Source organism: Argiope bruennichi, chromosome 10, assembly GCF_947563725.1.
Source record: "Argiope bruennichi chromosome 10, qqArgBrue1.1, whole genome shotgun sequence".
NCBI lineage: Eukaryota > Metazoa > Arthropoda > Arachnida > Araneae > Araneidae > Argiope > Argiope bruennichi.
Genome location: NC_079160.1, coordinates 98,617,108 through 98,641,309, shown reverse-complemented (window position 1 = coordinate 98,641,309; position 24,202 = coordinate 98,617,108). Strand labels below are relative to the sequence as shown.

The following is a 24,202-nucleotide window of genomic DNA, read 5'->3' as shown; positions in this document are numbered from 1 at the left end:
AGTTTCACATTCGGGTTTATAGTATTTAGCAGAAAAACGTGCTAATTTGGCAAAGATATTAAATTCGATTCTTCGGGATACAATGAAGAAAGGAGTTTTTGCATCGCTTTACAGCATTTTTAATGAAAAATTCCTAAGCCTTTCGCAGAGAGAGTACCGAGGCCCATTAGCTCAGTTGGTTAGAGCGTCGTGCTAATAACGCGAAGGTCGTGGGTTCGATCCCCCCATGGGCCAGGAGCGATTCACCTTTTATGCTATCTCACTAGTTGAAACATTTCCTAATGTAGTTTCACGTTCGGGTTTATAGTATTTAGCAGAAAAACGTGCTAATTTGGCAAAGATCTTAAATTCGATTCTTCGGGATACAATGACGAAAGGAGTTTTTGCATCGCTTTACAACATTTTTAATGAAAAATTCCTAAGCCTTTCCCAGAGGGAGCACCGAGGCCCATTAGCTCAGTTGGTTAGAGCGTCGTGCTAATAACGCGAAGGACGTGGGTTCGATCCCCCCATGGGCCAGGAGCGATTCACCTTTTATGCTATCTCACTAGTTGAAACATTTCCTAATGTAGTTTCACATTCGGGTTTATAGTATTTAGCAGAAAAACGTGCTAATTTGGCAAAGATCTTAAATTCGATTCTTCGGGATACAATGACGAAAGGAGTTTTTGCATCGCTTTACAACATTTTTAATGAAAAATTCCTAAGCCTTTCCCAGATGGAGTACCGAGGCCCATTAGCTCTGTTGGTTAGAGCGTCGTGCTAATAACGCGAAGGTCGTGGGTTCGATCCCCCCATGGGCCAGGAGCGATTCACCTTTTATGCTATCTCACTAGTTGAAACATTTCCTAATGTAGTTTCACATTCGGGTTTATAGTATTTAGCAGAAAAACGTGCTAATTTGGCAAAGATCTTAAATTCGATTCTTCGGGATACAATGACGAAAGGAGTTTTTGCATCGCTTTACAACATTTTTAATGAAAAATTCCTAAGCCTTTCCCAGAGGGAGTACCGAGGCCCATTAGCTCAGTTGGTTAGAGCGTCGTGCTAATATCGCGAAGGTCGTGGGTTCGATCCCCCCATGGGCCAGGAGCGATTCACCTTTTATGCTATCTCACTAGTTGAAACATTTCCTAATGTAGTTTCACATTCGGGTTTATAGTATTTAGCAGAAAAACGTGCTAATTTGGCAAAGATCTTAAATTCGATTCTTCGGGATACAATGACGAAAGGAGTTTTTGCATCGCTTTACAACATTTTTAATGAAAAATTCCTAAGCCTTTCCCAGAGGGAGTACCGAGGCCCATTAGCTCAGTTGGTTAGAGCGTCGTGCTAATAACGCGAAGGTCGTGGGTTCGATCCCCCCATGGGCCAGGAGCGATTCACCTTTTATGCTATCTCACTAGTTGAAACATTTCTTAATGTAGTTTCACATTCGGGTTTATAGTATTTAGCAGAAAAACGTGCTAATTTGGCAAAGATCTTAAATTCGATTCTTCGGGATACAATGACGAAAGGAGTTTTTGCATCGCTTTACAACATTTTTAATGAAAAATTCCTAAGCCTTTCCCAGAGGGAGTACCGAGGCCCATTAGCTCAGTTGGTTAGAGCGTCGTGCTAATAACGCGAAGGTCGTGGGTTCGATCCCCCCATGTGCCAGGAGCGATTCACCTTTTATGCTATCTCACTAGTTGAAACATTTCCTAATGTAGTTTCACATTCGGGTTTATAGTATTTAGCAGATAAACGTGCTAATTTGGCAAAGATCTTAAATTCGATTCTTCGGGATACAATGACGAAAGGAGTTTTTGCATCGCTTTACAACATTTTTAATGAAAAATTCCTAAGCCTTTCCCAGAGGGAGTACCGAGGCCCATTAGCTCAGTAGGTTAGAGCGTCGTGCTAATAACGCGAAGGTCGTGGGTTCGATCCCCCCATGGGCCAGGAGCGATTCACCTTTTATGCTATCTCACTAGTTGAAACATTTCCTAATGTAGTTTCACATTCGGGTTTATAGTATTTAGCAGAAAAACGTGCTAATTTGGCAAAGATCTTAAATTCGATTCTTCGGGATACAATGACGAAAGGGGTTTTTGCATCGCTTTACAACATTTTTAATGAAAAATTCCTAAGCATTTCCCAGAGGGAGTACCGAGGCCCATTAGCTCAGTTGGTTAGAGCGTCGTGCTAATAACGCGAAGGTCGTGGGTTCGATCCCCGAATGGGCCAGGAGCGATTCACCTTTTATGCTATCTCACTATTTGAAACATTTCCTAATGTAGTTTCACATTCGGGTTTATAGTATTTAGCAGAAAAACGTGCTAATTTGGCAAAGATCTTAAATTCGATTCTTCGGGATACAATGACGAAAGGAGTTTTTGCATCGCTTTACAACATTTTTAATGAAAAATTCCTAAGCCTTTTCCAGAGGGAGAACCGAGGCCCATTAGCTCAGTTGGTTAGAGCGTCGTGCTAATAACGCGAAGGTCGTGGGGTCGATCCCCCCATGGGCCAGGAGCGATTCACCGTTTATGCTATCTCACTAGTTGAAACATTTCCTAATGTAGTTTCACATTCGGGTTTATAGTATTTAGCAGAAAAACGTGCTAATTTGGCAAAGATCTTAAATTCGATTCTTCGGGATACAATGACGAAAGGAGTTTTTGCATCGCTTTACAACATTTTTAATGAAAAATTCCTAAGCCTTTCCCAGAGGGAGTACCGAGGCCCATTAGCTCAGTTGGTTAGAGCGTCGTGCTAATAACGCGAAGGTCGTGGGTTCGATCCCCCCATGGGCCAGGAGCGATTCACCTTTTATGCTATCTCACTAGTTGAAACATTTCCTAATGTAGTTTCACATTCGGGTTTATAGTATTTAGCAGAAAAACGTGCTAATTTGGCAAAGATCTTAAATTCGATTCTTCGGGATACAATGACGAAAGGAGTTTTTGCATCGCTTTACAACATTTTTAATGAAAAATTCCTAAGCCTTTCCCAGAGGGAGTACCGAGGCCCATTAGCTCAGTAGGTTAGAGCGTCGTGCTAATAACGCGAAGGTCGTGGGTTCGATCCCCCCATGGGCCAGGAGCGATTCACCTTTTATGCTATCTCACTAGTTGAAACATTTCCTAATGTAGTTTCACATTCGGGTTTATAGTATTTAGCAGAAAAACGTGCTAATTTGGCAAAGATCTTAAATTCGATTCTTCGGGATACAATGACGAAAGGAGTTTTTGCATCGCTTTACAACATTTTTAATGAAAAATTCCTAAGCCTTTCCCAGAGGGAGTACCGAGGCCCATTAGCTCAGTTGGTTAGAGCGTCGTGCTAATAACGCGAAGGTCGTGGGTTCGATCCCCCCATGGGCCAGGAGAGATTCACCTTTTATGCTATCTCACTAGTTGAAACATTTCCTAATGTAGTTTCAGATTCGGGTTTATAGTATTTAGCAGAAAAACGTGCTAATTTGGCAAAGATCTTAAATTCGATTCTTCGGGATACAATGACGAAAGGAGTTTTTGCATCGCTTTACAACATTTTTAATGAAAAATTCCTAAGCCTTTTCCAGAGGGAGAACCGAGGCCCATTAGCTCAGTTGGTTAGAGCGTCGTGCTAATAACGCGAAGGTCGTGGGGTCGATCCCCCCATGGGCCAGGAGCGATTCACCGTTTATGCTATCTCACTAGTTAAAACATTTCCTAATGTAGTTTCACATTCGGGTTTATAGTATTTAGCAGAAAAACGTGCTAATTTGGCAAAGATCTTAAATTCGATTCTTCGGGATACAATGACGAAAGGAGTTTTTGCATCGCTTTACAACATTTTTAATGAAAAATTCCTAAGCCTTTCCCAGAGGGAGTACCGAGGCCCATTAGCTCAGTTGGTTAGAGCGTCGTGCTAATAACGCGAAGGTCGTGGGTTCGATCCCCCCATGGGCCAGGAGCGATTCACCTTTTATGCTATCTCACTAGTTGAAACATTTCCTAATGTTGTTTCACATTCGGGTTTATAGTATTTAGCAGAAAAACGTGCTAATTTGGCAAAGATCTTAAATTCGATTCTTCGGGATACAATGACGAAAGGAGTTTTTGCATCGCTTTACAACATTTTTAATGAAAAATTCCTAAGCCTTTCCCAGAGGGAGTACCGAGGCCCATTAGCTCATTTGGTTAGAGCGTCGTGCTAATAACGCGAAGGTCGTGGGTTCGATCCCCCCATGGGCCAGGAGCGATTCACCTTTTATGCTATCTCACTAGTTGAAACATTTCCTAATGTAGTTTCACATTCGGGTTTATAGTATTTAGCAGAAAAACGTGCTAATTTGGCAAAGATCTTAAATTCGATTCTTCGGGATACAATGACGAAAGGGGTTTTTGCATCGCTTTACAACATTTTATATGAAAAATTCCTAAGCATTTCCCAGAGGGAGTACCGAGGCCCATTAGCTCAGTTGGTTAGAGCGTCGTGCTAATAACGCGAAGGTCGTGGGTTCGATCCCCGAACGGGCCAGGAGCGATTCACCTTTTATGCTATCTCACTATTTGAAACATTTCCTAATGTAGTTTCACATTCGGGTTTATAGTATTTAGCAGAAAAACGTGCTAATTTGGCAAAGATCTTAAATTCGATTCTTCGGGATACAATGACGAAAGGAGTTTTTGCATCGCTTTACAACATTTTTAATGAAAAATTCCTAAGCCTTTTCCAGAGGGAGAACCGAGGCCCATTAGCTCAGTTGGTTAGAGCGTCGTGCTAATAACGCGAAGGTCGTGGGGTCGATCCCCCCATGGGCCAGGAGCGATTCACCGTTTATGCTATCTCACTAGTTGAAACATTTCCTAATGTAGTTTCACATTCGGGTTTATAGTATTTAACAGAAAAACGTGCTAATTTGGCAAAGATCTTAAATTCGATTCTTCGGGATACAATGACGAAAGGAGTTTTTGCATCGCTTTACAACATTTTTAATGAAAAATTCCTAAGCCTTTCCCAGAGGGAGTACCGAGGCCCATTAGCTCAGTAGGTTAGAGCGCCGTGCTAATAACGCGAAGGTCGTGGGTTCGATCCCCCCATGGGCCAGGAGCGATTCACCTTTTATGCTATCTCACTAGTTGAAACATTTCCTAATGTAGTTTCACATTCGGGTTTATAGTATTTAGCAGAAAAACGTGCTAATTTGGCAAAGATCTTAAATTCGATTCTTCGGGATACAATGACGAAAGGAGTTTTTGCATCGCTTTACAACATTTTTAATGAAAAATTCCTAAGCCTTTCCCAGAGGGAGTACCGAGGCCCATTAGCTCAGTTGGTTAGAGCGTCGTGCTAATAACGCGAAGGTCGTGGGTTCGATCCCCCCATGGGCCAGGAGCGATTCACCTTTTATGCTATCTCACTAGTTGAAACATTTCCTAATGTAGTTTCAGATTCGGGTTTATAGTATTTAGCTGAAAAACGTGCTAATTTGGCAAAGATCTTAAATTCGATTCTTCGGGATACAATGACGAAAGGAGTTTTTGCATCGCTTTACAACATTTTTAATGAAAAATTCCTAAGCCTTTCCCAGAGGGAGTACCGAGGCCCATTAGCTCAGTAGGTTAGAGCGCCGTGCTAATAACGCGAAGGTCGTGGGTTCGATCCCCCCATGGGCCAGGAGCGATTCACCTTTTATGCTATCTCACTAGTTGAAACATTTCCTAATGTAGTTTCACATTCGGGTTTATAGTATTTAGCAGAAAAACGTGCTAATTTGGCAAAGATCTTAAATTCGATTCTTCGGGATACAATGACGAAAGGAGTTTTTGCATCGCTTTACAACATTTTTAATGAAAAATTCCTAAGCCTTTCCCAGAGGGAGTACCGAGGCCCATTAGCTCAGTTGGTTAGAGCGTCGTGCTAATAACGCGAAGGTCGTGGGTTCGATCCCCCCATGGGCCAGGAGCGATTCACCTTTTATGCTATCTCACTAGTTGAAACATTTCCTAATGTTGTTTCACATTCGGGTTTATAGTATTTAGCAGAAAAACGTGCTAATTTGGCAAAGATCTTAAATTCGATTCTTCGGGATACAATGACGAAAGGAGTTTTTGCATCGCTTTACAACATTTTTAATGAAAAATTCCTAAGCCTTTCCCAGAGGGAGTACCGAGGCCCATTAGCTCAGTTGGTTAGAGCGTCGTGCTAATAACGCGAAGGTCGTGGGTTCGATCCCCCCATGGGCCAGGAGCGATTCACCTTTTATGCTATCTCACTAGTTGAAACGTTTCCTAATGTAGTTTCACATTCGGGTTTATAGTATTTAGCAGAAAAACGTGCTAATTTGGCAAAGATCTTAAATTCGATTCTTCGGGATACAATGACGAAAGGAGTTTTTGCATCGCTTTACAACATTTTTAATGAAAAATTCCTAAGCCTTTCCCAGAGGGAGTACCGAGGCCCATTAGCTCAGTTGGTTAGAGCGTCGTGCTAATAACGCGAAGGTCGTGGGTTCGATCCCCCCATGGGCCAGGAGCGATTCACCTTTTATACTATCTCACTAGTTGCAACATTTCCTAATGTAGTTTCACATTCGGGTTTATAGTATTTAGCAGAAAAACGTGCTAATTTGGCAAAGATCTTAAATTCGATTCTTCGGGATACAATGACGAAAGGACTTTTTGCATCGCTTTACAACACTTTTAATGAAAAATTCCTAAGCCTTTCCCAGAGGGAGTACCAAGGCCCATTAGCTCAGTTGGTTAGAGCATCGTGCTAATAACGCGAAGGTCGTGGGTTCGATCCCCCCATGGGCCCGGAGCGATTCACCTTTTATGCTATCTCACTAGTTGAAATATTTCCTAATGTAGTTTCACATTCGGGTTTATAGTATTTAGCAGAAAAACGTGCTAATTTGGCAAAGATCTTAAATTCGATTCTTCGGGATACAATGACGAAAGGAGTTTTTGCATCGCTTTACAACATTTTTAATGAAAAATTCCTAAGCCTTTCCCAGAGGGAGTACCGAGGCCCATTAGCTCAGTTGGTTAGAGCGTCGTGCTAATAACGCGAAGGTCGTGGGTTCGATCCCCCCATGGGCCAGGAGCGATTCACCTTTTATGCTATCTCACTAGTTGAAACATTTCCTAATGTAGTTTCACGTTCGGGTTTATAGTATTTAGCAGAAAAACGTGCTAATTTGGCAAAGATCTGAAATTCGATTCTTCGGGATACAATGACGAAAGGAGTTTTTGCATCGCTTTACAACATTTTTAATGAAAAATTCCTAAGCCTTTCCCAGAGGGAGTACCGAGGCCCATTAGCTCAGTTGGTTAGAGCGTCGTGCTAATAACGCGAAGGTCGTGGGTTCGATCCCCCCATGGGCCAGGAGCGATACACCTTTTATGCTATCTCACTAGTTGAAACATTTCCTAATGTAGTTTCACATTCGGGTTTATAGTATTTAGCAGAAAAACGTGCTAATTTGGCAAAGATCTTAAATTCGATTCTTCGGGATACAATGACGAAAGGAGTTTTTGCATCGCTTTACATCATTTTTAATGAAAAATTCCTAAGCCTTTCCCAGAGGGAGTACCGAGGCCCATTAGCTCAGTTGGTTAGAGCGTCGTGCTAATAACGCGAAGGTCGTGGGTTCGATCCCCCCATGGGCCAGGAGCGATTCACCTTTTATGCTATCTCACCAGTTGAAACATTTCCTAATGTAGTTTCACATTCGGGTTTATAGTATTTAGCAGAAAAACGTGCTAATTTGGCAAAGATCTTAAATTCGATTCTTCGGGATACAATGACGAAAGGAGTTTTTGCATCGCTTTACAACATTTTTAATGAAAAATTCCTAAGCCTTTCCCAGAGGGAGTACCGAGGCCCATTAGCTCAGTTGGTTAGAGCGTCGTGCTAATAACGCGAAGGTCGTGGGTTCGATCCCCCAATGGGCCAGGAGCGATTCACCTTTTATGCTATCTCACTAGTTGAAACATTTCCTAATGTAGTTTCACATTCGGGTTTATAGTATTTAGCAGAAAAACGTGCTAATTTGGCAAAGATCTTAAATTCGATTCTTCGGGATACAATGACGAAAGGAGTTTTTGCATCGCTTTACAACATTTTTAATGAAAAATTCCTAAGCCTTTCCCAGAGGGAGTACCGAGGCCCATTAGCTCAGTTGGTTAGAGTGTCGTGCTAATAACGCGAAGGTCGTGGGTTCGATCCCCCCATGGGCCAGGAGCGATTCACCTTTTATGCTATCTCACTAGTTGAAACATTTCCTAATGTAGTTTCACATTCGGGTTTATAGTATTTAGCAGAAAAACGTGCTAATTTGGCAAAGATCTTAAATTCGATTCTTCGGGATACAATGACGAAAGGAGTTTTTGCATCGCTTTACAACGTTTTTAATGAAAAATTCCTAAGCCTTTCCCAGATGGAGTACCGAGGCCCATTAGCTCAGTTGGGTAGAGCGTCGTGCTAATAACGCGAAGGTCGTAGGTTCGATCCCCCCATGGGCCAGGAGCGATTCACCTTTTATGCTATCTCACTTGTTGAAACATTTCCAAATGTAGTTTCACATTCGGGTTTATAGTATTTAGCAGAAAAACGTGCTAATTTGGCAAAGATCTTAAATTCGATTCTTCGGGATACATTGACGAAAGGAATTTTTGCATCGCTTTACAACATTTTTAATGAAAAATTCCTAAGCCTTTCCCAGAGGGAGTACCGAGGCCCATTAGCTCAGTTGGTTAGAGCGTCGTGCTAATAACGCGAAGGTCGTGGGTTCGATCCCCCCATGGGCCAGGAGCGATTCACCTTTTATGCTATCTCACTAGTTGAAACATTTCCTAATGTAGTTTCACATTCGGGTTTATAGTATTTAGCAGAAAAACGTGCTAATTTGGCAAAGATCTTAAATTCGATTCTTCGGGATACAATGACGAAAGGAGTTTTTGCATCGCTTTACAACATTTTTAATGAAAAATTCCTAAGCCTTTCCCAGAGGTAGGACCGAGGCCCGTTAGCTCAGTTGGTGAGAGCGTCGTGCTAATAACGCGAAGGTCGTGGGTTCGATCCCCCCATGGGCCAGGAGCGATTCACCTTTTATGCTATCTCACTAGTTGAAACATTTCCTAATGTAGTTTCACATTCGGGTTTATAGTATTTAGCAGAAAAACGTGCTAATTTGGCAAAGATCTTAAATTCGATTCTTCGGGATACAATGACGAAAGGAGTTTTTGCATCGCTTTACAACATTTTTAATGAAAAATTCTTAAGCCTTTCCCAGAGGGAGTTCCGAGGCCCATTAGCTCAGTTGGTTAGAGCGTCGTGCTAATAACGCGAAGGTCGTGGGTTCGATCCCCCCATGGGCCAGGAGCGATTCACCTTTTATGCTATCTCACTAGTTGAAACATTTCCTTATGTAGTTTCACATTCGGGTTTATAGTATTTAGCAGAAAAACGTGCTAATTTGGCAAAGATCTTAAATTCGATTCTTCGGGATACAATGACGGAAGGAGTTTTTGCATTGCTTTACAACATTTTTAATGAAAAATTCCTAAGCCTTTCCCAGAGGGAGTACCGAGGCCCATTAGCTCAGTTGGTTAGAGCGTCGTGCTAATAACGCGAAGGTCGTGGGTTCGATCCCCCCATGGGCCAGGAGCGATTCACCTTTTATGCTATCTCACTAGTTGAAACATTTCCTAATGTAGTTTCACATTCGGGTTTATAGTATTTAGCAGAAAAACGTGCTAATTTGGCAAAGATCTTAAATTCGATTCTTCGGGATACAATGACGAAAGGAGTTTTTGCATCGCTTTACAACATTTTTAATGAAAAATTCCTAAGCCTTTCCCAGAGGGAGTACCGAGGCCCATTAGCTCAGTTGGTTAGAGCGTCGTGGTAATAACGCGAAGGTCGTGGGGTCGATCCCCCCATGGGCCAGGAGCGATTCACCTTTTATGCTATCTCACTAGTTGAAACATTTCCTAATGTAGTTTCACATTCGGGTTTATAGTATTTAGCAGAAAAACGTGCTAATTTGGCAAAGATCTTAAATTCGATTCTTCGGGATACAATGACGAAAGGAGTTTTTGCATCACTTTACAAAATTTTTAATGAAAAATTCCTAAGCCTTTCCCAGAGGGAGTACCGAGGCCCATTAGCTCAGTTGGTTAGAGCGTCGTGCTAATAACGCAAAGGTCGTGGGTTCGATCCCCCCATGGGCCAGGAGCGATTCACCTTTTATGCTATCTCACTAGTTGAAACATTTCCTAATGTAGTTTCACATTCGGGTTTATAGTATTTAGCAGAAAAACGTGCTAATTTGGCAAAGATCTTAAATTCGATTCTTCGGGATACAATGACGAAAGGAGTTTTTGCATCGCTTTACAACATTTTTAATGAAAAATTCCTAAGCCTTTCCCAGAGGGAGGACCGAGGCCCATTAGCTCAGTTGGTTAGAGCGTCGTGCTAATAACGCGAAGGTCGTGGGTTCGATCCCCCCATGGGCAAGGAGCGATTCACCTTTTATACTATCTCACTAGTTGAAACATTTCCTTATGCAGTTTCACATTCGGGTATAGTATTTAGCAGAAAAACGTGCTAATTTGGCAAAGATCTTAAATTCGATTCTTCGGGATACAATGACGAAAGGAGTTTTTGCATCGCTTTACAACATTTTTAATGAAAAATTCCTAAGCCTTTCCCAGAGGGAGTACCGAGGCCCATTAGCTCAGTTGGTTAGAGCGTCTTGCTAATAACGCGAAGGTCGTGGGTTCGATCCCCCCATGGGCCAGGAGCGATTCACCTTTCATGCTATCTCACTAGTTGAAACATTTCCTAATGTAGTTTCACATTCGGGTTTATAGTATTTAGCAGAAAAACGTGCTAATTTGGCAAAGATCTTAAATTCGATTCTTCGGGATACAATGACGGAAGGAGTTTTTGCATTGCTTTACAACATTTTTAATGAAAAATTCCTAAGCCTTTCCCAGAGGGAGTACCGAGGCCCATTAGCTCAGTTGGTTAGAGCGTCGTGCTAATAACGCGAAGGTCGTGGGTTCGATCCCCCCATGGGCCAGGAGCGATTCACCTTTTATGCTATCTCACTAGTTGAAACATTTCCTAATGTAGTTTCACATTCGGGTTTATAGTATTTAGCAGAAAAACGTGCTAATTTGGCAAAGATCTTAAATTCGATTCTTCGGGATACAATGACGAAAGGAGTTTTTGCATCGCTTTACAACATTTTTAATGAAAAATTCCTAAGCCTTTCCCAGAGGGAGTACCGAGGCCCATTAGCTCAGTTGGTTAGAGCGTCGTGCTAATAACGCGAAGGTCGTGGGTTCGATCCCCCCATGGGCCAGGAGCGATTCACCTTTTATGCTATCTCACTAGTTGAAACATTTCCTAATGTAGTTTCACATTCGGGTTTATAGTATTTAGCAGAAAAACGTGCTAATTTGGCAAAGATCTTAAATTCGATTCTTCGGGATACAATGACGAAAGGAGTTTTTGCATCGCTTTACAAAATTTTTAATGAAAAATTCCTAAGCCTTTCCCAGAGGGAGTACCGAGGCCCATTAGCTCAGTTGGTTAGAGCGTCGTGCTAATAACGCAAAGGTCGTGGGTTCGATCCCCCCATGGGCCAGGAGCGATTCACCTTTTATGCTATCTCACTAGTTGAAACATTTCCTAATGTAGTTTCACATTCGGGTTTATAGTATTTAGCAGAAAAACGTGCTAATTTGGCAAAGATCTTAAATTCGATTCTTCGGGATACAATGACGAAAGGAGTTTTTGCATCGCTTTACAACATTTTTAATGAAAAATTCCTAAGCCTTTCCCAGAGGGAGGACCGAGGCCCATTGGCTCAGTTGGTTAGAGCGTCGTGCTAATAACGCGAAGGTCGTGGGTTCGATCCCCCCATGGGCCAGGAGCGATTCACCTTTTATACTATCTCACTAGTTGAAACATTTCCTTATGTAGTTTCACATTCGGGTATAGTATTTAGCAGAAAAACGTGCTAATTTGGCAAAGATCTTAAATTCGATTCTTCGGGATACAATGACGAAAGGAGTTTTTGCATCGCTTTACAACATTTTTAATGAAAAATTCCTAAGCCTTTCCCAGAGGGAGTACCGAGGCCCATTAGCTCAGTTGGTTAGAGCGTCGTGCTAATAACGCGAAGGTCGTGGGTTCGATCCCCCCATGGGCCAGGAGCGATTCACCTTTCATGCTATCTCACTAGTTGAAACATTTCCTAATGTAGTTTCACATTCGGGTTTATAGTATTTAGCAGAAAAACGTGCTAATTTGGCAAAGATCTTAAATTCGATTCTTCGGGATACAATGACGAAAGGAGTTTTTGCATCGCTTTACAACATTTTTAATGAAAAATTCCTAAGCCTTTCCCAGAGGGAGTACCGAGGCCCATTAGCTCAGTTGGTTAGAGCGTCGTGCTAATAACGCGAAGGTCGTGGGTTCGATCCCCCCATGGGCCAGGAGCGATTCACCTTTCATGCTATCTCACTAGTTGAAACATTTCCTAATGTAGTTTCACATTCGGGTTTATAGTATTTAGCAGAAAAACGTGCTAATTTGGCAAAGATCTTAAATTCGATTCTTCGGGATACAATGACGAAAGGAGTTTTTGCATCGCTTTACAACATTTCTAATGAAAAATTCCTAAGCCATTCCCAGAGGGAGTACCGAGGCCCATTAGCTCAGTTGGTTAGAGCGTCGTGCTAATAACGCGAAGGTCGTGGGTTCGATCCCCCCATGGGCCAGGAGCGATTCACCTTTTATGCTATCTCACTAGTTGAAACATTTCCTAATGTAGTTTCACATTCGGGTTTATAGTATTTAGCAGAAAAACGTGCTAATTTGGCAAAGATCTTAAATTCGATTCTTCGGGATACAATGACGAAAGGAGTTTTTGCATCGCTTTACAACATTTTTAATGAAAAATTCCTAAGCCTTTCCCAGAGGGAGTACCGAGGCCCATTAGCTCAGTTGGTTAGAGCGTCGTGCTAATAACGCGAAGGTTGTGGGTTCGATCCCCCCATGGGCCAGGAGCGATTCACCTTTTATGCTATCTCACTAGTTGAAACATTTCCTAATGTAGTTTCACATTCGGGTTTATAGTATTTAGCAGAAAAACGTGCTAATTTGGCAAAGATCTTAAATTCGATTCTTCGGGATACAATGACGAAAGGAGTTTTTGCATCGCTTTACAACATTTTTAATGAAAAATTCCTAAGCCTTTCCCAGAGGGAGTACCGAGGCCCATTAGCTCAGTTGGTTAGAGCGTCGTGCTAATAACGCGAAGGTCGTGGGTTCGATCCCCCCATGGGCCAGGAGCGATTCACCTTTTATGCTATCTCACTAGTTGAAACATTTCCTAATGTAGTTTCACATTCGGGTTTATAGTATTTAGCAGAAAAACGTGCTAATTTGGCAAAGATCTTAAATTCGATTCTTCGGGATACAATGACGAAAGGAGTTTTTGCATCGCTTTACAACATTTCTAATGAAAAATTCCTAAGCCTTTCCCAGAGGGAGTACCGAGGCCCATTAGCTCAGTTGGTTAGAGCGTCGTGCTAATAACGCGAAGGTCGTGGGTTCGATCCCCCCATGGGCCAGGAGCGATTCACCTTTTATGCTATCTCACTAGTTGAAACATTTCCTAATGTAGTTTCACATTCGGGTTTATAGTATTTAGCAGAAAAACGTGCTAATTTGGCAAAGATCTTAAATTCGATTCTTCGGGATACAATGACGAAAGGAGTTTTTGCATCGCTTTACAACATTTTTAATGAAAAATTCCTAAGCCTTTCCCAGAGGGAGTACCGAGGCCCATTAGCTCAGTTGGTTAGAGCGTCGTGCTAATAACGCGAAGGTCGTGGGTTCGATCCCCCCATGGGCCAGGAGCGATTCACCTTTTATGCTATCTCACTAGTTGAAACATTTCCTAATGTAGTTTCACATTCGGGTTTATAGTATTTAGCAGAAAAACGTGCTAATTTGGCAAAGATCTTAAATTCGATTCTTCGGGATACAATGACGAAAGGAGTTTTTGCATCGCTTTACAACATTTTTAATGAAAAATTCCTAAGCCTTTCCCAGAGGGAGTACCGAGGCCCATTAGCTCAGTTGGTTAGAGCGTCGTGCTAATAACGCGAAGGTCGTGGGTTCGATCCCCCCATGGGCCAGGAGCGATTCACCTTTCATGCTATCTAACTAGTTGAAACATTTCCTAATGTAGTTTCACATTCGGGTTTATAGTATTTAGCAGAAAAACGTGCTAATTTGGCAAAGATCTTAAATTCGATTCTTCGGGATACAATGACGAAAGGAGTTTTTGCATCGCTTTACAACATTTTTAATGAAAAATTCCTAAGCCTTTCCCAGAGGGAGTACCGAGGCCCATTAGCTCAGTTGGTTAGAGCGTCGTGCTAATAACGCGAAGGTCGTGAGTTCGATCCCCCCATGGGCCAGGAGCGATTCACCTTTTATGCTATCTCACTAGTTGAAACATTTCCTAATGTAGTTTCACATTCGGGTTCATAGTATTTAGCAGAAAAATGTGCTAATTTGGCAAAGATCTTAAATTCGATTCTTCGGGATACAATGACGAAAGGAGTTTTTGCATCGCTTTACAACATTTTTAATGAAAAATTCCTAAGCCTTTCCCAGAGAGGGACCGAGGCCCATTAGCTCAGTTGGTTAGAGCGTCGTGCTAATTACGCGAAGGTCGTGGGATCGATCCCCCCATGGGCCAGGAGCGATTCACCTTTTATGCTATCTCACTAGTTGAAACATTTCCTAATGTAGTTTCACATTCGGGTTTATAGTATTTAGCAGAAAAACGTGCTAATTTGGCAAAGATCTTAAATTCGATTCTTCGGGATACAATGACGAAAGGAGTTTTTGCATCGCTTTACATCATTTTTAATGAAAAATTCTTAAGCCTTTCCCAGAGGGAGTACCGAGGCCCATTAGCTCAGTTGGTTAGAGCGTCGTGCTAATAACGCGAAGGTCGTGGGTTCGATCCCCCCATGGGCCAGGAGCGATTCACCTTTTATGCTATCTCACTAGTTGAAACATTTCCTAATGTAGTTTCACATTCGGGTTTATAGTATTTAGCAGAAAAACGTGCTAATTTGGCAAAGATCTTAAATTCGATTCTTCGGGATACAATGACGAAAGGAGTTTTTGCATCGCTTTACAACATTTTTAATGAAAAATTCCTAAGCCTTTCCCAGAGGGAGTACCGAGGCCCATTAGCTCAGTTGGTTAGAGCGTCGTGCTAATAACGCGAAGGTCGTGGGTTCGATCCCCCCATGTGCCAGGAGCGATTCACCTTTTATGCTATCTCACTAGTTGAAACATTTCCTAATGTAGTTTCACATTCGGGTTTATAGTATTTAGCAGAAAAACGTGCTAATTTGGCAAAGATCTTAAATTCGATTCTTCGGAATACAATGACAAAAGGAGTTTTTGCATCGCTTTACAACATTTTTAATGAAAAATTCCTAAGCCTTTCCCAGAGGGAGTAACGAGGCCCATTAGCTCAGTTGGTTAGAGCGTCGTGCTAATAACGCGAAGGTCGTGGGTTCGATCCCCCCATGTGCCAGGAGCGATTCACCTTTTATGCTATCTCACTAGTTGAAACATTTCCTAATGTAGTTTCACATTCGGGTTTATAGTATTTAACAGAAAAACGTGCTAATTTGGCAAAGATCTTAAATTCGATTCTTCGGGATACAATGACTAAAGGAGTTTTTGCATCGCTTTACAACATTTTTAATGAAAAATTCCTAAGCCTTTCCCAGAGGGAGTACCGAGGCCCATTAGCTCAGTTGGTTAGAGCGTCGTGCTAATTACGCGAAGGTCGTGGGATCGATCCCCCCATGGGCCAGGAGCGATTCACCTTTTATGCTATCTCACTAGTTGAAACATTTCCTAATGTAGTTTCACATTCGGGTTTATAGTATTTAGCAGAAAAACGTGCTAATTTGGCAAAGATCTTAAATTCGATTCTTCGGGATACAATGACGAAAGGAGTTTTTGCATCGCTTTACAACATTTTTAATGAAAAATTCTTAAGCCTTTCCCAGAGGGAGTACCGAGGCCCATTAGCTCAGTTGGTTAGAGCGTCGTGCTAATAACGCGAAGGTCGTGGGTTCGATCCCCCCATGGGCCAGGAGCGATTCACCTTTTATGCTATCTCACTAGTTGAAACATTTCCTAATGTAGTTTCACATTCGGGTTTATAGTATTTAGCAGAAAAACGTGCTAATTTGGCAAAGATCTTAAATTCGATTCTTCGGGATACAATGACGAAAGGAGTTTTTGCATCGCTTTACAACATTTTTAATGAAAAATTCCTAAGCCTTTCCCAGAGGGAGTACCGAGGCCCATTAGCTCAGTTGGTTAGAGCGTCGTGCTAATAACGCGAAGGTCGTGGGTTCGATCCCCCCATGTGCCAGGAGCGATTCACCTTTTATGCTATCTCACTAGTTGAAACATTTCCTAATGTAGTTTCACATTCGGGTTTATAGTATTTAGCAGAAAAACGTGCTAATTTGGCAAAGATCTTAAATTCGATTCTTCGGAATACAATGACAAAAGGAGTTTTTGCATCGCTTTACAACATTTTTAATGAAAAATTCCTAAGCCTTTCCCAGAGGGAGTAACGAGGCCCATTAGCTCAGTTGGTTAGAGCGTCGTGCTAATAACGCGAAGGTCGTGGGTTCGATCCCCCCATGTGCCAGGAGCGATTCACCTTTTATGCTATCTCACTAGTTGAAACATTTCCTAATGTAGTTTCACATTCGGGTTTATAGTATTTAGCAGAAAAACGTGCTAATTTGGCAAAGATCTTAAATTCGATTCTTCGGGATACAATGACGAAAGGAGTTTTTGCATCGCTTTACAACATTTTTAATGAAAAATTCTTAAGCCTTTCCCAGAGGGAGTACCGAGGCCCATTAGCTCAGTTGGTTAGAGCGTCGTGCTAATAACGCGAAGGTCGTGGGTTCGATCCCCCCATGGGCCAGGAGCGATTCACCTTTTATGCTATCTCACTAGTTGAAACATTTCCTAATGTAGTTTCACATTCGGGTTTATAGTATTTAGCAGAAAAACGTGCTAATTTGGCAAAGATCTTAAATTCGATTCTTCGGGATACAATGACGAAAGGAGTTTTTGCATCGCTTTACAACATTTTTAATGAAAAATTCCTAAGCCTTTCCCAGAGGGAGTACCGAGGCCCATTAGCTCAGTTGGTTAGAGCGTCGTGCTAATAACGCGAAGGTCGTGGGTTCGATCCCCCCATGTGCCAGGAGCGATTCACCTTTTATGCTATCTCACTAGTTGAAACATTTCCTAATGTAGTTTCACATTCGGGTTTATAGTATTTAGCAGAAAAACGTGCTAATTTGGCAAAGATCTTAAATTCGATTCTTCGGAATACAATGACAAAAGGAGTTTTTGCATCGCTTTACAACATTTTTAATGAAAAATTCCTAAGCCTTTCCCAGAGGGAGTAACGAGGCCCATTAGCTCAGTTGGTTAGAGCGTCGTGCTATTAACGCGAAGGTCGTGGGTTCGATCCCCCCATGTGCCAGGAGCGATTCACCTTTTATGCTATCTCACTAGTTGAAACATTTCCTAATGTAGTTTCACATTCGGGTTTATAGTATTTAGCAGAAAAACGTGCTAATTTGGCAAAGATCTTAAATTCGATTCTTCGGGATACAATGACTAAAGGAGTTTTTGCATCGCTTTACAACATTTTTAATGAAAAATTCCTAAGCCTTTCCCAGAGGGAGTACCGAGGCCCATTAGCTCAGTTGGTTAGAGCGTCGTGCTAATAACGCGAAGGTCGTGGGTTCGATCCCCCCATGGGCCAGGAGCGATTCACCTTTTATGCTCTCTCATTAGTTGAAACATTTCCTAATGTAGTTTCACATTCGGGTTCATAGTATTTAGCAGACAAATGTGCTAATTTGGCAAAGATCTTAAATTCGATTCTTCGGGATACAATGACGAAAGGAGTTTTTGCATCGCTTTACAACATTTTTAATGAAAAATTCCTAAGCCTTTCCCAGAGGTAGTACCGAGGCCCATTAGCTCAGTTGGTTAGAGCGTCGTGCTAATAACGCGAAGGTCGTGGGTTCGATCCCCCCATGGGCCAGGAGCGATTCACCTTTTATGCTATCTCACTAGTTGAAACATTTTCTAATGTAGTTTCACATTCGGGTTTATAGTATTTAGCAGAAAAACGTGCTAATTTGGCAAAGATCTTAAATTCGATTCTTCGGGATACAATGACGAAAGGAGTTTTTGCATCGCTTTACAACATTTTTAATGAAAAATTCCTAAGCCTTTCCCAGAGGTAGTACCGAGGCCCATTAGCTCAGTTGGTTAGAGCGTCGTGCTAATAACGCGAAGGTCGTGGGTTCGATCCCCCATGGGCCAGGAGCGATTCACCTTTTATGCTATCTCACTAGTTGAAACATTTCCTAATGTAGTTTCACATTCGGGTTTATAGTATTTAGCAGAAAAACGTGCTAATTTGGCAAAAATCTTAAATTCGATTCTTCGGGATACAATGACGAAAGGAGTTTTTGCATCGCTTTACAACATTTTTAATGAAAAATTCCTAAGCCTTTCCCAGAGGGAGTACCGAGGCCCATTAGCTCAGTTGGTTAGAGCGTCGTGCTAATAACGCGAAGGTCGTGGGTTCGATCCCCCCATGGGCCAGGAGCGATTCACCTTTTATGCTATCTCACTATTTGAAACATTTCCTAATGTAGTTTCACATTCGGGTTTATAGTATTTAGCAGAAAAACGTGCTAATTTGGCAAAGATCTTAAATTCGATTCTTCGGGATACAATGACGAAAGGAGTTTTTGCATCGCTTTACAACATTTTTAATGAAAAATTCCTAAGCCTTTCCCAGAGGGAGTACCGAGGCCCATTAGCTCAGTTGGTTAGAGCGTCGTGCTAATAACGCGAAGGTCGTGGGTTCGATCCCCCCATGGGCCAGGAGCGATTCACCTTTTATGCTATCTCACTAGTTGAAACATTTCCTAATGTAGTTTCACATTCGGGTTCATAGTATTTAGCAGAAAAATGTGCTAATTTGGCAAAGATCTTAAATTCGATTCTTCGGGATACAATGACGAAAGGAGTTTTTGCATCGCTTTACAACATTTTTAATGAAAAATTCCTAAGCCCTTCCCAGAGGGAGTACCGAGGCCCATTAGCTCAGTTGGTTAGAGCGTCGTGCTAATAACGCGAAGGTCGTGGGTTCGATCCCCCCATGGGCCAGGAGCGTTTCACCTTTTATGCTATCTCACTAGTTGAAACATTTCCTAATGTAGTTTCACATTCGGGTTTATAGTATTTAGCAGAAAAATGTGCTAATTTGGCAAAGATCTTAAATTCGATTCTTCGGGATACAATGACGAAAGGAGTTTTTGCATCGCTTTACAACATTTTTAATGAAAAATTCCTAAGCCTTTCCCAGAGGGAGTACCGAGGCCCATTAGCTCAGTTGGTTAGAGCGTCGTGCTAATAACGCGAAGGTCGTGGGTTCCATCCCCCCATGGGCCAGGAGCGATTCACCTTTTATGCTATCTCACTAGTTGAAACATTTCCTAATGTAGTTTCACATTCAGGTTTATAGTATTTAGCAGAAAAACGTGCTAATTTGGCAAAGATCTTAAATTCGATTCTTCGGGATACATTGACGAAAGGAGTTTTTGCATCGCTTTACAACATTTTTAATGAAAAATTCCTAAGCCTTTAGAGGGAGGGAGTACCGAGGCCCATTAGCTCAGTTGGTTAGAGCGTCGTGCTAATAACGCGAAAGTCGTGGGTTCGATCCCCCCATGGGCCAGGAGCGATTTACCTTTTATGCTATCTCACTAGTTGAAACATTTCCTAATGTAGTTTCACATTCGGGTTTATAGTATTTAGCAGAAAAATGTGCTAATTTGGCAAAGATCTTAAATTCGATTCTTCGGGATACAATGACGAAAGGAGTTTTTGCATCGCTTTACAACATTTTTAATGAAAAATTCCTAAGCCTTTCCCAGAGGGAGGACCGAGGCCCATTAGCTCAGTTGGTTAGAGCGTCGTGCTAATAACGCGAAGGTCGTGGGTTCGATCCCCCCATGGTCCAGGAGCGATTCACCTTTTATGCTATCTCACTAGTTGAAACATTTCCTAATGTAGTTTCACATTCGGGTTTATAGTATTTAGCAGAAAAACGTGCTAATTTGGCAAAGATCTTAAATTCGATTCTTCGGGATACAATGATGAAACGAGTTTTTGCATCGCTTTGCAACATTTTTAATGAAAAATTCCTAAGCCTTTCCCAGAGGGAGGACCGAGGCCCATTAGCTCAGTTGGTTAGAGCGTCGTGCTAATAACGCGAAGGTCGTGGGTTCGATCCCCCCATGGGCCAGGAGCGATTCACCTTTTATGCTATCTCACTAGTTTTAACATTTCCTAATGTAGTTTCACATTCGGGTTTATAGTATTTAGCAAAAAAACGTGCTAATTTGGCAAAGATCTTAAATTCGATTCTTCGGGATACAATGACGAAAGGAGTTTTTGCATCGCTTTACAACATTTTTAATGAAAAATTCCTAAGCCTTTCCCAGAGGTAGTACCGAGGCCCATTAGCTCAGTTGGTTAGAGCGTCGTGCTAATAACGCGAAGGTCGTGGGTTCGATCCCCCCATGGGCCAGGAGCGATTCACCTTTTATGCTATCTCACTAGTTGAAACATTTTCTAATGTAGTTTCACATTCGGGTTTATAGTATTTAGCAGAAAAACGTGCTAATTTGGCAAAGATCTTAAATTCGATTCTTCGGGATACAATGACGAAAGGAGTTTTTGCATCGCTTTACAACATTTTTAATGAAAAATTCCTAAGCCTTTCCCAGAGGTAGTACCGAGGCCCATTAGCTCAGTTGGTTAGAGCGTCGTGCTAATAACGCGAAGGTCGTGGGTTCGATCCCCCATGGGCCAGGAGCGATTCACCTTTTATGCTATCTCACTAGTTGAAACATTTCCTAATGTAGTTTCACATTCGGGTTTATAGTATTTAGCAGAAAAACGTGCTAATTTGGCAAAAATCTTAAATTCGATTCTTCGGGATACAATGACGAAAGGAGTTTTTGCATCGCTTTACAACATTTTTAATGAAAAATTCCTAAGCCTTTCCCACAGGGAGTACCGAGGCCCATTAGCTCAGCTGGTTAGAGCGTCGTGCTAATAACGCGAAGGTCGTGGGTTCGATCCCCCCATGGGCCAGGAGCGATTCACCTTTTATGCTATCTCACTAGTTGAAACATTTCCTAATGTAGTTTCACATTCGGGTTTATAGTATTTAGCAGAAAAACGTGCTAATTTGGCAAAGATCTTAAATTCGATTCTTCGGGATACAATGACGAAAGGAGTTTTTGCATCGCTTTACAACATTTTTAATGAAAAATTCCTAAGCCTTTCCCAGAGGGAGTACCGAGGCCCATTAGCTCAGTTGGTTAGAGCGTCGTGCTAATAACGCGAAGGTCGTGGGTTCGATCCCCCCATGGTCCAGGAGCGATTCACCTTTTATGCTATCTCACTAGTTGAAACATTTCCTAATGTAGTTTCACATTCGGGTTTATAGTATTTAGCAGAAAAACGTGCTAATTTGGCAAAGATCTTAAATTCGATTCTTCGGGATACAATGATGAAACGAGTTTTTGCATCGCTTTGCAACATTTTTAATGAAAAATTCCTAAGCCTTTCCCAGAGGGAGGACCGAGGCCCATTAGCTCAGTTGGTTAGAGCGTCGTGCTAATAACGCGAAGGTCGTGGGTTCGATCCCCCCATGGGCCAGGAGCGATTCACCTTTTATGCTATCTCACTAGTTGTAACATTTCCTAATGTAGTTTCACATTCGGGTTTATAGTATTTAGCAAAAAAACGTGCTAATTTGGCAAAGATCTTAAATTCGATTCTTCGGGATACAATGACGAAAGGAGTTTTTGCATCGCTTTACAACATTTTTAATGAAAAATTCCTAAGCCTTTCCCAGAGGTAGTACCGAGGCCCATTAGCTCAGTTGGTTAGAGCGTCGTGCTAATAACGCGAAGGTCGTGGGTTCGATCCCCCCATGGGCCAGGAGCGATTCACCTTTTATGCTATCTCACTAGTTGAAACATTTTCTAATGTAGTTTCACATTCGGGTTTATAGTATTTAGCAGAAAAACGTGCTAATTTGGCAAAGATCTTAAATTCGATTCTTCGGGATACAATGACGAAAGGAGTTTTTGCATCGCTTTACAACATTTTTAATGAAAAATTCCTAAGCCTTTCCCAGAGGTAGTACCGAGGCCCATTAGCTCAGTTGGTTAGAGCGTCGTGCTAATAACGCGAAGGTCGTGGGTTCGATCCCCCATGGGCCAGGAGCGATTCACCTTTTATGCTATCTCACTAGTTGAAACATTTCCTAATGTAGTTTCACATTCGGGTTTATAGTATTTAGCAGAAAAACGTGCTAATTTGGCAAAAATCTTAAATTCGATTCTTCGGGATACAATGACGAAAGGAGTTTTTGCATCGCTTTACAACATTTTTAATGAAAAATTCCTAAGCCTTTCCCACAGGGAGTACCGAGGCCCATTAGCTCAGCTGGTTAGAGCGTCGTGCTAATAACGCGAAGGTCGTGGGTTCGATCCCCCCATGGGCCAGGAGCGATTCACCTTTTATGCTATCTCACTAGTTGAAACATTTCCTAATGTAGTTTCACATTCGGGTTTATAGTATTTAGCAGAAAAACGTGCTAATTTGGCAAAGATCTTAAATTCGATTCTTCGGGATACAATGACGAAAGGAGTTTTTGCATCGCTTTACAACATTTTTAATGAAAAATTCCTAAGCCTTTCCCAGAGGGAGTACCGAGGCCCATTAGCTCAGTTGGTTAGAGCGTCGTGCTAATAACGCGAAGGTCGTGGGTTCGATCCCCCCATGGGCCAGGAGCGATTCACCTTTTATGCTATCTCACTAGTTGAAACATTTCCTAATGTAGTTTCACATTCGGGTTCATAGTATTTAGCAGAAAAATGTGCTAATTTGGCAAAGATCTTAAATTCGATTCTTCGGGATACAATGACGAAAGGAGTTTTTGCATCGCTTTACAACATTTTTAATGAAAAATTCCTAAGCCCTTCCCAGAGGGAGTACCGAGGCCCATTAGCTCAGTTGGTTAGAGCGTCGTGCTAATAACGCGAAGGTCGTGGGTTCGATCCCCCCATGGGCCAGGAGCGATTCACCTTTTATGCTATCTCACTAGTTGAAACATTTCCTAATGTAGTTTCACATTCGGGTTCATAGTATTTAGCAGAAAAATGTGCTAATTTGGCAAAGATCTTAAATTCGATTCTTCGGGATACAATGACGAAAGGAGTTTTTGCATCGCTTTACAACATTTTTAATGAAAAATTCCTAAGCCTTTCCCAGAGGGTGGACCGAGGCCCATTAGCTCAGTTGGTTAGAGCGTCGTGCTAATAACGCGAAGGTCGTGGGTTCGATCCCCCCATGGGCCAGGAGCGATTCACCTTTTATGCTATCTCACTAGTTGAAACATTTCCTAATGTAGTTTTACATTCGGGTTTATAGTATTTAGCAGAAAAACGTGCTAATTTGGCAAAGATCTTAAATTCGATTCTTCGGGATACAATGACTAAAGGAGTTTTTGCATCGCTTTACAACATTTTTAATGAAAAATTCCTAAGCCTTTCCCAGAGGGAGGACCGAGGCCCATTAGCTCAGTTGGTTAGAGCGTCGTGCTAATAACGCGAAGGTCGTGGGTTCGATCCCCCCATGGGCCAGGAGCGTTTCACCTTTTATGCTATCTCACTAGTTGAAACATTTCCTAATGTAGTTTCACATTCGGGTTTATAGTATTTAGCAGAAAAATGTGCTAATTTGGCAAAGATCTTAAATTCGATTCTTCGGGATACAATGACGAAAGGAGTTTTTGCATCGCTTTACAACATTTTTAATGAAAAATTCCTAAGCCTTTCCCAGAGGGAGTACCGAGGCCCATTAGCTCAGTTGGTTAGAGCGTCGTGCTAATAACGCGAAGGTCGTGGGTTCCATCCCCCCATGGGCCAGGAGCGATTCACCTTTTATGCTATCTCACTAGTTG

At 41.9% G+C, this 24,202-nt stretch overlaps 85 non-coding genes across 85 annotated transcripts; all 85 read left to right on the top strand.

Moving 5' to 3' along the window:
* The first annotated feature begins 160 nt into the window (after positions 1-160).
* Trnai-aau (transfer RNA isoleucine (anticodon AAU)) lies at positions 161-234 on the top strand. The gene has a single exon. It is a non-coding gene; the product is annotated as a tRNA-Ile (tRNA).
* A 211-nt stretch (positions 235-445) lies between these two features.
* Positions 446-519, top strand: Trnai-aau (transfer RNA isoleucine (anticodon AAU)). The gene has a single exon. It is a non-coding gene; the product is annotated as a tRNA-Ile (tRNA).
* A 211-nt stretch (positions 520-730) lies between these two features.
* Positions 731-804, top strand: Trnai-aau (transfer RNA isoleucine (anticodon AAU)). Its single transcript has one exon. It is a non-coding gene; the product is annotated as a tRNA-Ile (tRNA).
* Positions 805-1,015: 211 nt separating this feature from the next.
* Trnai-aau (transfer RNA isoleucine (anticodon AAU)) lies at positions 1,016-1,089 on the top strand. The gene has a single exon. It is a non-coding gene; the product is annotated as a tRNA-Ile (tRNA).
* Positions 1,090-1,300: 211 nt separating this feature from the next.
* On the top strand, positions 1,301-1,374 carry Trnai-aau (transfer RNA isoleucine (anticodon AAU)). Its single transcript has one exon. It is a non-coding gene; the product is annotated as a tRNA-Ile (tRNA).
* A 211-nt stretch (positions 1,375-1,585) lies between these two features.
* Trnai-aau (transfer RNA isoleucine (anticodon AAU)) lies at positions 1,586-1,659 on the top strand. Its single transcript has one exon. It is a non-coding gene; the product is annotated as a tRNA-Ile (tRNA).
* Positions 1,660-1,870: 211 nt separating this feature from the next.
* Positions 1,871-1,944, top strand: Trnai-aau (transfer RNA isoleucine (anticodon AAU)). Its single transcript has one exon. It is a non-coding gene; the product is annotated as a tRNA-Ile (tRNA).
* Positions 1,945-2,155: 211 nt separating this feature from the next.
* Trnai-aau (transfer RNA isoleucine (anticodon AAU)) lies at positions 2,156-2,229 on the top strand. The gene has a single exon. It is a non-coding gene; the product is annotated as a tRNA-Ile (tRNA).
* A 211-nt stretch (positions 2,230-2,440) lies between these two features.
* Trnai-aau (transfer RNA isoleucine (anticodon AAU)) lies at positions 2,441-2,514 on the top strand. The gene has a single exon. It is a non-coding gene; the product is annotated as a tRNA-Ile (tRNA).
* A 211-nt stretch (positions 2,515-2,725) lies between these two features.
* Positions 2,726-2,799, top strand: Trnai-aau (transfer RNA isoleucine (anticodon AAU)). Its single transcript has one exon. It is a non-coding gene; the product is annotated as a tRNA-Ile (tRNA).
* Positions 2,800-3,010: 211 nt separating this feature from the next.
* On the top strand, positions 3,011-3,084 carry Trnai-aau (transfer RNA isoleucine (anticodon AAU)). The gene has a single exon. It is a non-coding gene; the product is annotated as a tRNA-Ile (tRNA).
* A 211-nt stretch (positions 3,085-3,295) lies between these two features.
* Trnai-aau (transfer RNA isoleucine (anticodon AAU)) lies at positions 3,296-3,369 on the top strand. Its single transcript has one exon. It is a non-coding gene; the product is annotated as a tRNA-Ile (tRNA).
* A 211-nt stretch (positions 3,370-3,580) lies between these two features.
* Trnai-aau (transfer RNA isoleucine (anticodon AAU)) lies at positions 3,581-3,654 on the top strand. The gene has a single exon. It is a non-coding gene; the product is annotated as a tRNA-Ile (tRNA).
* A 211-nt stretch (positions 3,655-3,865) lies between these two features.
* Trnai-aau (transfer RNA isoleucine (anticodon AAU)) lies at positions 3,866-3,939 on the top strand. The gene has a single exon. It is a non-coding gene; the product is annotated as a tRNA-Ile (tRNA).
* A 211-nt stretch (positions 3,940-4,150) lies between these two features.
* Trnai-aau (transfer RNA isoleucine (anticodon AAU)) lies at positions 4,151-4,224 on the top strand. The gene has a single exon. It is a non-coding gene; the product is annotated as a tRNA-Ile (tRNA).
* Positions 4,225-4,435: 211 nt separating this feature from the next.
* Trnai-aau (transfer RNA isoleucine (anticodon AAU)) lies at positions 4,436-4,509 on the top strand. Its single transcript has one exon. It is a non-coding gene; the product is annotated as a tRNA-Ile (tRNA).
* Positions 4,510-4,720: 211 nt separating this feature from the next.
* On the top strand, positions 4,721-4,794 carry Trnai-aau (transfer RNA isoleucine (anticodon AAU)). Its single transcript has one exon. It is a non-coding gene; the product is annotated as a tRNA-Ile (tRNA).
* Positions 4,795-5,005: 211 nt separating this feature from the next.
* Positions 5,006-5,079, top strand: Trnai-aau (transfer RNA isoleucine (anticodon AAU)). The gene has a single exon. It is a non-coding gene; the product is annotated as a tRNA-Ile (tRNA).
* Positions 5,080-5,290: 211 nt separating this feature from the next.
* On the top strand, positions 5,291-5,364 carry Trnai-aau (transfer RNA isoleucine (anticodon AAU)). The gene has a single exon. It is a non-coding gene; the product is annotated as a tRNA-Ile (tRNA).
* A 211-nt stretch (positions 5,365-5,575) lies between these two features.
* Trnai-aau (transfer RNA isoleucine (anticodon AAU)) lies at positions 5,576-5,649 on the top strand. The gene has a single exon. It is a non-coding gene; the product is annotated as a tRNA-Ile (tRNA).
* Positions 5,650-5,860: 211 nt separating this feature from the next.
* Trnai-aau (transfer RNA isoleucine (anticodon AAU)) lies at positions 5,861-5,934 on the top strand. The gene has a single exon. It is a non-coding gene; the product is annotated as a tRNA-Ile (tRNA).
* Positions 5,935-6,145: 211 nt separating this feature from the next.
* Trnai-aau (transfer RNA isoleucine (anticodon AAU)) lies at positions 6,146-6,219 on the top strand. The gene has a single exon. It is a non-coding gene; the product is annotated as a tRNA-Ile (tRNA).
* A 211-nt stretch (positions 6,220-6,430) lies between these two features.
* On the top strand, positions 6,431-6,504 carry Trnai-aau (transfer RNA isoleucine (anticodon AAU)). Its single transcript has one exon. It is a non-coding gene; the product is annotated as a tRNA-Ile (tRNA).
* Positions 6,505-6,715: 211 nt separating this feature from the next.
* Positions 6,716-6,789, top strand: Trnai-aau (transfer RNA isoleucine (anticodon AAU)). Its single transcript has one exon. It is a non-coding gene; the product is annotated as a tRNA-Ile (tRNA).
* Positions 6,790-7,000: 211 nt separating this feature from the next.
* Positions 7,001-7,074, top strand: Trnai-aau (transfer RNA isoleucine (anticodon AAU)). The gene has a single exon. It is a non-coding gene; the product is annotated as a tRNA-Ile (tRNA).
* Positions 7,075-7,285: 211 nt separating this feature from the next.
* On the top strand, positions 7,286-7,359 carry Trnai-aau (transfer RNA isoleucine (anticodon AAU)). Its single transcript has one exon. It is a non-coding gene; the product is annotated as a tRNA-Ile (tRNA).
* Positions 7,360-7,570: 211 nt separating this feature from the next.
* Positions 7,571-7,644, top strand: Trnai-aau (transfer RNA isoleucine (anticodon AAU)). Its single transcript has one exon. It is a non-coding gene; the product is annotated as a tRNA-Ile (tRNA).
* Positions 7,645-7,855: 211 nt separating this feature from the next.
* On the top strand, positions 7,856-7,929 carry Trnai-aau (transfer RNA isoleucine (anticodon AAU)). Its single transcript has one exon. It is a non-coding gene; the product is annotated as a tRNA-Ile (tRNA).
* Positions 7,930-8,140: 211 nt separating this feature from the next.
* On the top strand, positions 8,141-8,214 carry Trnai-aau (transfer RNA isoleucine (anticodon AAU)). Its single transcript has one exon. It is a non-coding gene; the product is annotated as a tRNA-Ile (tRNA).
* A 211-nt stretch (positions 8,215-8,425) lies between these two features.
* Positions 8,426-8,499, top strand: Trnai-aau (transfer RNA isoleucine (anticodon AAU)). Its single transcript has one exon. It is a non-coding gene; the product is annotated as a tRNA-Ile (tRNA).
* A 211-nt stretch (positions 8,500-8,710) lies between these two features.
* Trnai-aau (transfer RNA isoleucine (anticodon AAU)) lies at positions 8,711-8,784 on the top strand. Its single transcript has one exon. It is a non-coding gene; the product is annotated as a tRNA-Ile (tRNA).
* Positions 8,785-8,995: 211 nt separating this feature from the next.
* Trnai-aau (transfer RNA isoleucine (anticodon AAU)) lies at positions 8,996-9,069 on the top strand. Its single transcript has one exon. It is a non-coding gene; the product is annotated as a tRNA-Ile (tRNA).
* Positions 9,070-9,280: 211 nt separating this feature from the next.
* Positions 9,281-9,354, top strand: Trnai-aau (transfer RNA isoleucine (anticodon AAU)). The gene has a single exon. It is a non-coding gene; the product is annotated as a tRNA-Ile (tRNA).
* A 211-nt stretch (positions 9,355-9,565) lies between these two features.
* Positions 9,566-9,639, top strand: Trnai-aau (transfer RNA isoleucine (anticodon AAU)). The gene has a single exon. It is a non-coding gene; the product is annotated as a tRNA-Ile (tRNA).
* A 211-nt stretch (positions 9,640-9,850) lies between these two features.
* On the top strand, positions 9,851-9,924 carry Trnai-aau (transfer RNA isoleucine (anticodon AAU)). The gene has a single exon. It is a non-coding gene; the product is annotated as a tRNA-Ile (tRNA).
* A 211-nt stretch (positions 9,925-10,135) lies between these two features.
* Positions 10,136-10,209, top strand: Trnai-aau (transfer RNA isoleucine (anticodon AAU)). Its single transcript has one exon. It is a non-coding gene; the product is annotated as a tRNA-Ile (tRNA).
* A 211-nt stretch (positions 10,210-10,420) lies between these two features.
* On the top strand, positions 10,421-10,494 carry Trnai-aau (transfer RNA isoleucine (anticodon AAU)). The gene has a single exon. It is a non-coding gene; the product is annotated as a tRNA-Ile (tRNA).
* A 209-nt stretch (positions 10,495-10,703) lies between these two features.
* Trnai-aau (transfer RNA isoleucine (anticodon AAU)) lies at positions 10,704-10,777 on the top strand. Its single transcript has one exon. It is a non-coding gene; the product is annotated as a tRNA-Ile (tRNA).
* A 211-nt stretch (positions 10,778-10,988) lies between these two features.
* Trnai-aau (transfer RNA isoleucine (anticodon AAU)) lies at positions 10,989-11,062 on the top strand. The gene has a single exon. It is a non-coding gene; the product is annotated as a tRNA-Ile (tRNA).
* Positions 11,063-11,273: 211 nt separating this feature from the next.
* On the top strand, positions 11,274-11,347 carry Trnai-aau (transfer RNA isoleucine (anticodon AAU)). Its single transcript has one exon. It is a non-coding gene; the product is annotated as a tRNA-Ile (tRNA).
* Positions 11,348-11,558: 211 nt separating this feature from the next.
* Trnai-aau (transfer RNA isoleucine (anticodon AAU)) lies at positions 11,559-11,632 on the top strand. Its single transcript has one exon. It is a non-coding gene; the product is annotated as a tRNA-Ile (tRNA).
* A 211-nt stretch (positions 11,633-11,843) lies between these two features.
* On the top strand, positions 11,844-11,917 carry Trnai-aau (transfer RNA isoleucine (anticodon AAU)). Its single transcript has one exon. It is a non-coding gene; the product is annotated as a tRNA-Ile (tRNA).
* Positions 11,918-12,126: 209 nt separating this feature from the next.
* Trnai-aau (transfer RNA isoleucine (anticodon AAU)) lies at positions 12,127-12,200 on the top strand. Its single transcript has one exon. It is a non-coding gene; the product is annotated as a tRNA-Ile (tRNA).
* Positions 12,201-12,411: 211 nt separating this feature from the next.
* On the top strand, positions 12,412-12,485 carry Trnai-aau (transfer RNA isoleucine (anticodon AAU)). Its single transcript has one exon. It is a non-coding gene; the product is annotated as a tRNA-Ile (tRNA).
* Positions 12,486-12,696: 211 nt separating this feature from the next.
* Trnai-aau (transfer RNA isoleucine (anticodon AAU)) lies at positions 12,697-12,770 on the top strand. Its single transcript has one exon. It is a non-coding gene; the product is annotated as a tRNA-Ile (tRNA).
* Positions 12,771-12,981: 211 nt separating this feature from the next.
* Positions 12,982-13,055, top strand: Trnai-aau (transfer RNA isoleucine (anticodon AAU)). Its single transcript has one exon. It is a non-coding gene; the product is annotated as a tRNA-Ile (tRNA).
* A 211-nt stretch (positions 13,056-13,266) lies between these two features.
* Trnai-aau (transfer RNA isoleucine (anticodon AAU)) lies at positions 13,267-13,340 on the top strand. Its single transcript has one exon. It is a non-coding gene; the product is annotated as a tRNA-Ile (tRNA).
* A 211-nt stretch (positions 13,341-13,551) lies between these two features.
* On the top strand, positions 13,552-13,625 carry Trnai-aau (transfer RNA isoleucine (anticodon AAU)). Its single transcript has one exon. It is a non-coding gene; the product is annotated as a tRNA-Ile (tRNA).
* A 211-nt stretch (positions 13,626-13,836) lies between these two features.
* Trnai-aau (transfer RNA isoleucine (anticodon AAU)) lies at positions 13,837-13,910 on the top strand. The gene has a single exon. It is a non-coding gene; the product is annotated as a tRNA-Ile (tRNA).
* Positions 13,911-14,121: 211 nt separating this feature from the next.
* On the top strand, positions 14,122-14,195 carry Trnai-aau (transfer RNA isoleucine (anticodon AAU)). Its single transcript has one exon. It is a non-coding gene; the product is annotated as a tRNA-Ile (tRNA).
* A 211-nt stretch (positions 14,196-14,406) lies between these two features.
* Trnai-aau (transfer RNA isoleucine (anticodon AAU)) lies at positions 14,407-14,480 on the top strand. Its single transcript has one exon. It is a non-coding gene; the product is annotated as a tRNA-Ile (tRNA).
* A 210-nt stretch (positions 14,481-14,690) lies between these two features.
* Positions 14,691-14,764, top strand: Trnai-aau (transfer RNA isoleucine (anticodon AAU)). The gene has a single exon. It is a non-coding gene; the product is annotated as a tRNA-Ile (tRNA).
* A 211-nt stretch (positions 14,765-14,975) lies between these two features.
* Positions 14,976-15,049, top strand: Trnai-aau (transfer RNA isoleucine (anticodon AAU)). The gene has a single exon. It is a non-coding gene; the product is annotated as a tRNA-Ile (tRNA).
* Positions 15,050-15,260: 211 nt separating this feature from the next.
* Positions 15,261-15,334, top strand: Trnai-aau (transfer RNA isoleucine (anticodon AAU)). Its single transcript has one exon. It is a non-coding gene; the product is annotated as a tRNA-Ile (tRNA).
* Positions 15,335-15,545: 211 nt separating this feature from the next.
* On the top strand, positions 15,546-15,619 carry Trnai-aau (transfer RNA isoleucine (anticodon AAU)). The gene has a single exon. It is a non-coding gene; the product is annotated as a tRNA-Ile (tRNA).
* A 211-nt stretch (positions 15,620-15,830) lies between these two features.
* Positions 15,831-15,904, top strand: Trnai-aau (transfer RNA isoleucine (anticodon AAU)). Its single transcript has one exon. It is a non-coding gene; the product is annotated as a tRNA-Ile (tRNA).
* Positions 15,905-16,115: 211 nt separating this feature from the next.
* Trnai-aau (transfer RNA isoleucine (anticodon AAU)) lies at positions 16,116-16,189 on the top strand. The gene has a single exon. It is a non-coding gene; the product is annotated as a tRNA-Ile (tRNA).
* A 211-nt stretch (positions 16,190-16,400) lies between these two features.
* Trnai-aau (transfer RNA isoleucine (anticodon AAU)) lies at positions 16,401-16,474 on the top strand. The gene has a single exon. It is a non-coding gene; the product is annotated as a tRNA-Ile (tRNA).
* Positions 16,475-16,685: 211 nt separating this feature from the next.
* Trnai-aau (transfer RNA isoleucine (anticodon AAU)) lies at positions 16,686-16,759 on the top strand. Its single transcript has one exon. It is a non-coding gene; the product is annotated as a tRNA-Ile (tRNA).
* A 211-nt stretch (positions 16,760-16,970) lies between these two features.
* Trnai-aau (transfer RNA isoleucine (anticodon AAU)) lies at positions 16,971-17,044 on the top strand. The gene has a single exon. It is a non-coding gene; the product is annotated as a tRNA-Ile (tRNA).
* A 211-nt stretch (positions 17,045-17,255) lies between these two features.
* Positions 17,256-17,329, top strand: Trnai-aau (transfer RNA isoleucine (anticodon AAU)). Its single transcript has one exon. It is a non-coding gene; the product is annotated as a tRNA-Ile (tRNA).
* A 211-nt stretch (positions 17,330-17,540) lies between these two features.
* Positions 17,541-17,614, top strand: Trnan-auu (transfer RNA asparagine (anticodon AUU)). The gene has a single exon. It is a non-coding gene; the product is annotated as a tRNA-Asn (tRNA).
* A 211-nt stretch (positions 17,615-17,825) lies between these two features.
* Positions 17,826-17,899, top strand: Trnai-aau (transfer RNA isoleucine (anticodon AAU)). Its single transcript has one exon. It is a non-coding gene; the product is annotated as a tRNA-Ile (tRNA).
* Positions 17,900-18,110: 211 nt separating this feature from the next.
* Trnai-aau (transfer RNA isoleucine (anticodon AAU)) lies at positions 18,111-18,184 on the top strand. Its single transcript has one exon. It is a non-coding gene; the product is annotated as a tRNA-Ile (tRNA).
* A 211-nt stretch (positions 18,185-18,395) lies between these two features.
* Positions 18,396-18,468, top strand: Trnai-aau (transfer RNA isoleucine (anticodon AAU)). Its single transcript has one exon. It is a non-coding gene; the product is annotated as a tRNA-Ile (tRNA).
* A 211-nt stretch (positions 18,469-18,679) lies between these two features.
* On the top strand, positions 18,680-18,753 carry Trnai-aau (transfer RNA isoleucine (anticodon AAU)). The gene has a single exon. It is a non-coding gene; the product is annotated as a tRNA-Ile (tRNA).
* Positions 18,754-18,964: 211 nt separating this feature from the next.
* On the top strand, positions 18,965-19,038 carry Trnai-aau (transfer RNA isoleucine (anticodon AAU)). The gene has a single exon. It is a non-coding gene; the product is annotated as a tRNA-Ile (tRNA).
* Positions 19,039-19,249: 211 nt separating this feature from the next.
* On the top strand, positions 19,250-19,323 carry Trnai-aau (transfer RNA isoleucine (anticodon AAU)). The gene has a single exon. It is a non-coding gene; the product is annotated as a tRNA-Ile (tRNA).
* A 211-nt stretch (positions 19,324-19,534) lies between these two features.
* Positions 19,535-19,608, top strand: Trnai-aau (transfer RNA isoleucine (anticodon AAU)). Its single transcript has one exon. It is a non-coding gene; the product is annotated as a tRNA-Ile (tRNA).
* Positions 19,609-19,820: 212 nt separating this feature from the next.
* Trnai-aau (transfer RNA isoleucine (anticodon AAU)) lies at positions 19,821-19,894 on the top strand. Its single transcript has one exon. It is a non-coding gene; the product is annotated as a tRNA-Ile (tRNA).
* A 211-nt stretch (positions 19,895-20,105) lies between these two features.
* Positions 20,106-20,179, top strand: Trnai-aau (transfer RNA isoleucine (anticodon AAU)). The gene has a single exon. It is a non-coding gene; the product is annotated as a tRNA-Ile (tRNA).
* A 211-nt stretch (positions 20,180-20,390) lies between these two features.
* Trnai-aau (transfer RNA isoleucine (anticodon AAU)) lies at positions 20,391-20,464 on the top strand. The gene has a single exon. It is a non-coding gene; the product is annotated as a tRNA-Ile (tRNA).
* Positions 20,465-20,675: 211 nt separating this feature from the next.
* Positions 20,676-20,749, top strand: Trnai-aau (transfer RNA isoleucine (anticodon AAU)). Its single transcript has one exon. It is a non-coding gene; the product is annotated as a tRNA-Ile (tRNA).
* A 211-nt stretch (positions 20,750-20,960) lies between these two features.
* Positions 20,961-21,033, top strand: Trnai-aau (transfer RNA isoleucine (anticodon AAU)). Its single transcript has one exon. It is a non-coding gene; the product is annotated as a tRNA-Ile (tRNA).
* Positions 21,034-21,244: 211 nt separating this feature from the next.
* Positions 21,245-21,318, top strand: Trnai-aau (transfer RNA isoleucine (anticodon AAU)). The gene has a single exon. It is a non-coding gene; the product is annotated as a tRNA-Ile (tRNA).
* Positions 21,319-21,529: 211 nt separating this feature from the next.
* Positions 21,530-21,603, top strand: Trnai-aau (transfer RNA isoleucine (anticodon AAU)). Its single transcript has one exon. It is a non-coding gene; the product is annotated as a tRNA-Ile (tRNA).
* Positions 21,604-21,814: 211 nt separating this feature from the next.
* Trnai-aau (transfer RNA isoleucine (anticodon AAU)) lies at positions 21,815-21,888 on the top strand. The gene has a single exon. It is a non-coding gene; the product is annotated as a tRNA-Ile (tRNA).
* A 211-nt stretch (positions 21,889-22,099) lies between these two features.
* Trnai-aau (transfer RNA isoleucine (anticodon AAU)) lies at positions 22,100-22,173 on the top strand. Its single transcript has one exon. It is a non-coding gene; the product is annotated as a tRNA-Ile (tRNA).
* Positions 22,174-22,384: 211 nt separating this feature from the next.
* Trnai-aau (transfer RNA isoleucine (anticodon AAU)) lies at positions 22,385-22,457 on the top strand. The gene has a single exon. It is a non-coding gene; the product is annotated as a tRNA-Ile (tRNA).
* A 211-nt stretch (positions 22,458-22,668) lies between these two features.
* Positions 22,669-22,742, top strand: Trnai-aau (transfer RNA isoleucine (anticodon AAU)). The gene has a single exon. It is a non-coding gene; the product is annotated as a tRNA-Ile (tRNA).
* A 211-nt stretch (positions 22,743-22,953) lies between these two features.
* On the top strand, positions 22,954-23,027 carry Trnai-aau (transfer RNA isoleucine (anticodon AAU)). The gene has a single exon. It is a non-coding gene; the product is annotated as a tRNA-Ile (tRNA).
* Positions 23,028-23,238: 211 nt separating this feature from the next.
* Positions 23,239-23,312, top strand: Trnai-aau (transfer RNA isoleucine (anticodon AAU)). The gene has a single exon. It is a non-coding gene; the product is annotated as a tRNA-Ile (tRNA).
* A 211-nt stretch (positions 23,313-23,523) lies between these two features.
* Trnai-aau (transfer RNA isoleucine (anticodon AAU)) lies at positions 23,524-23,597 on the top strand. Its single transcript has one exon. It is a non-coding gene; the product is annotated as a tRNA-Ile (tRNA).
* Positions 23,598-23,808: 211 nt separating this feature from the next.
* Positions 23,809-23,882, top strand: Trnai-aau (transfer RNA isoleucine (anticodon AAU)). Its single transcript has one exon. It is a non-coding gene; the product is annotated as a tRNA-Ile (tRNA).
* Positions 23,883-24,093: 211 nt separating this feature from the next.
* On the top strand, positions 24,094-24,167 carry Trnai-aau (transfer RNA isoleucine (anticodon AAU)). Its single transcript has one exon. It is a non-coding gene; the product is annotated as a tRNA-Ile (tRNA).
* Positions 24,168-24,202: the final 35 nt, after the last annotated feature.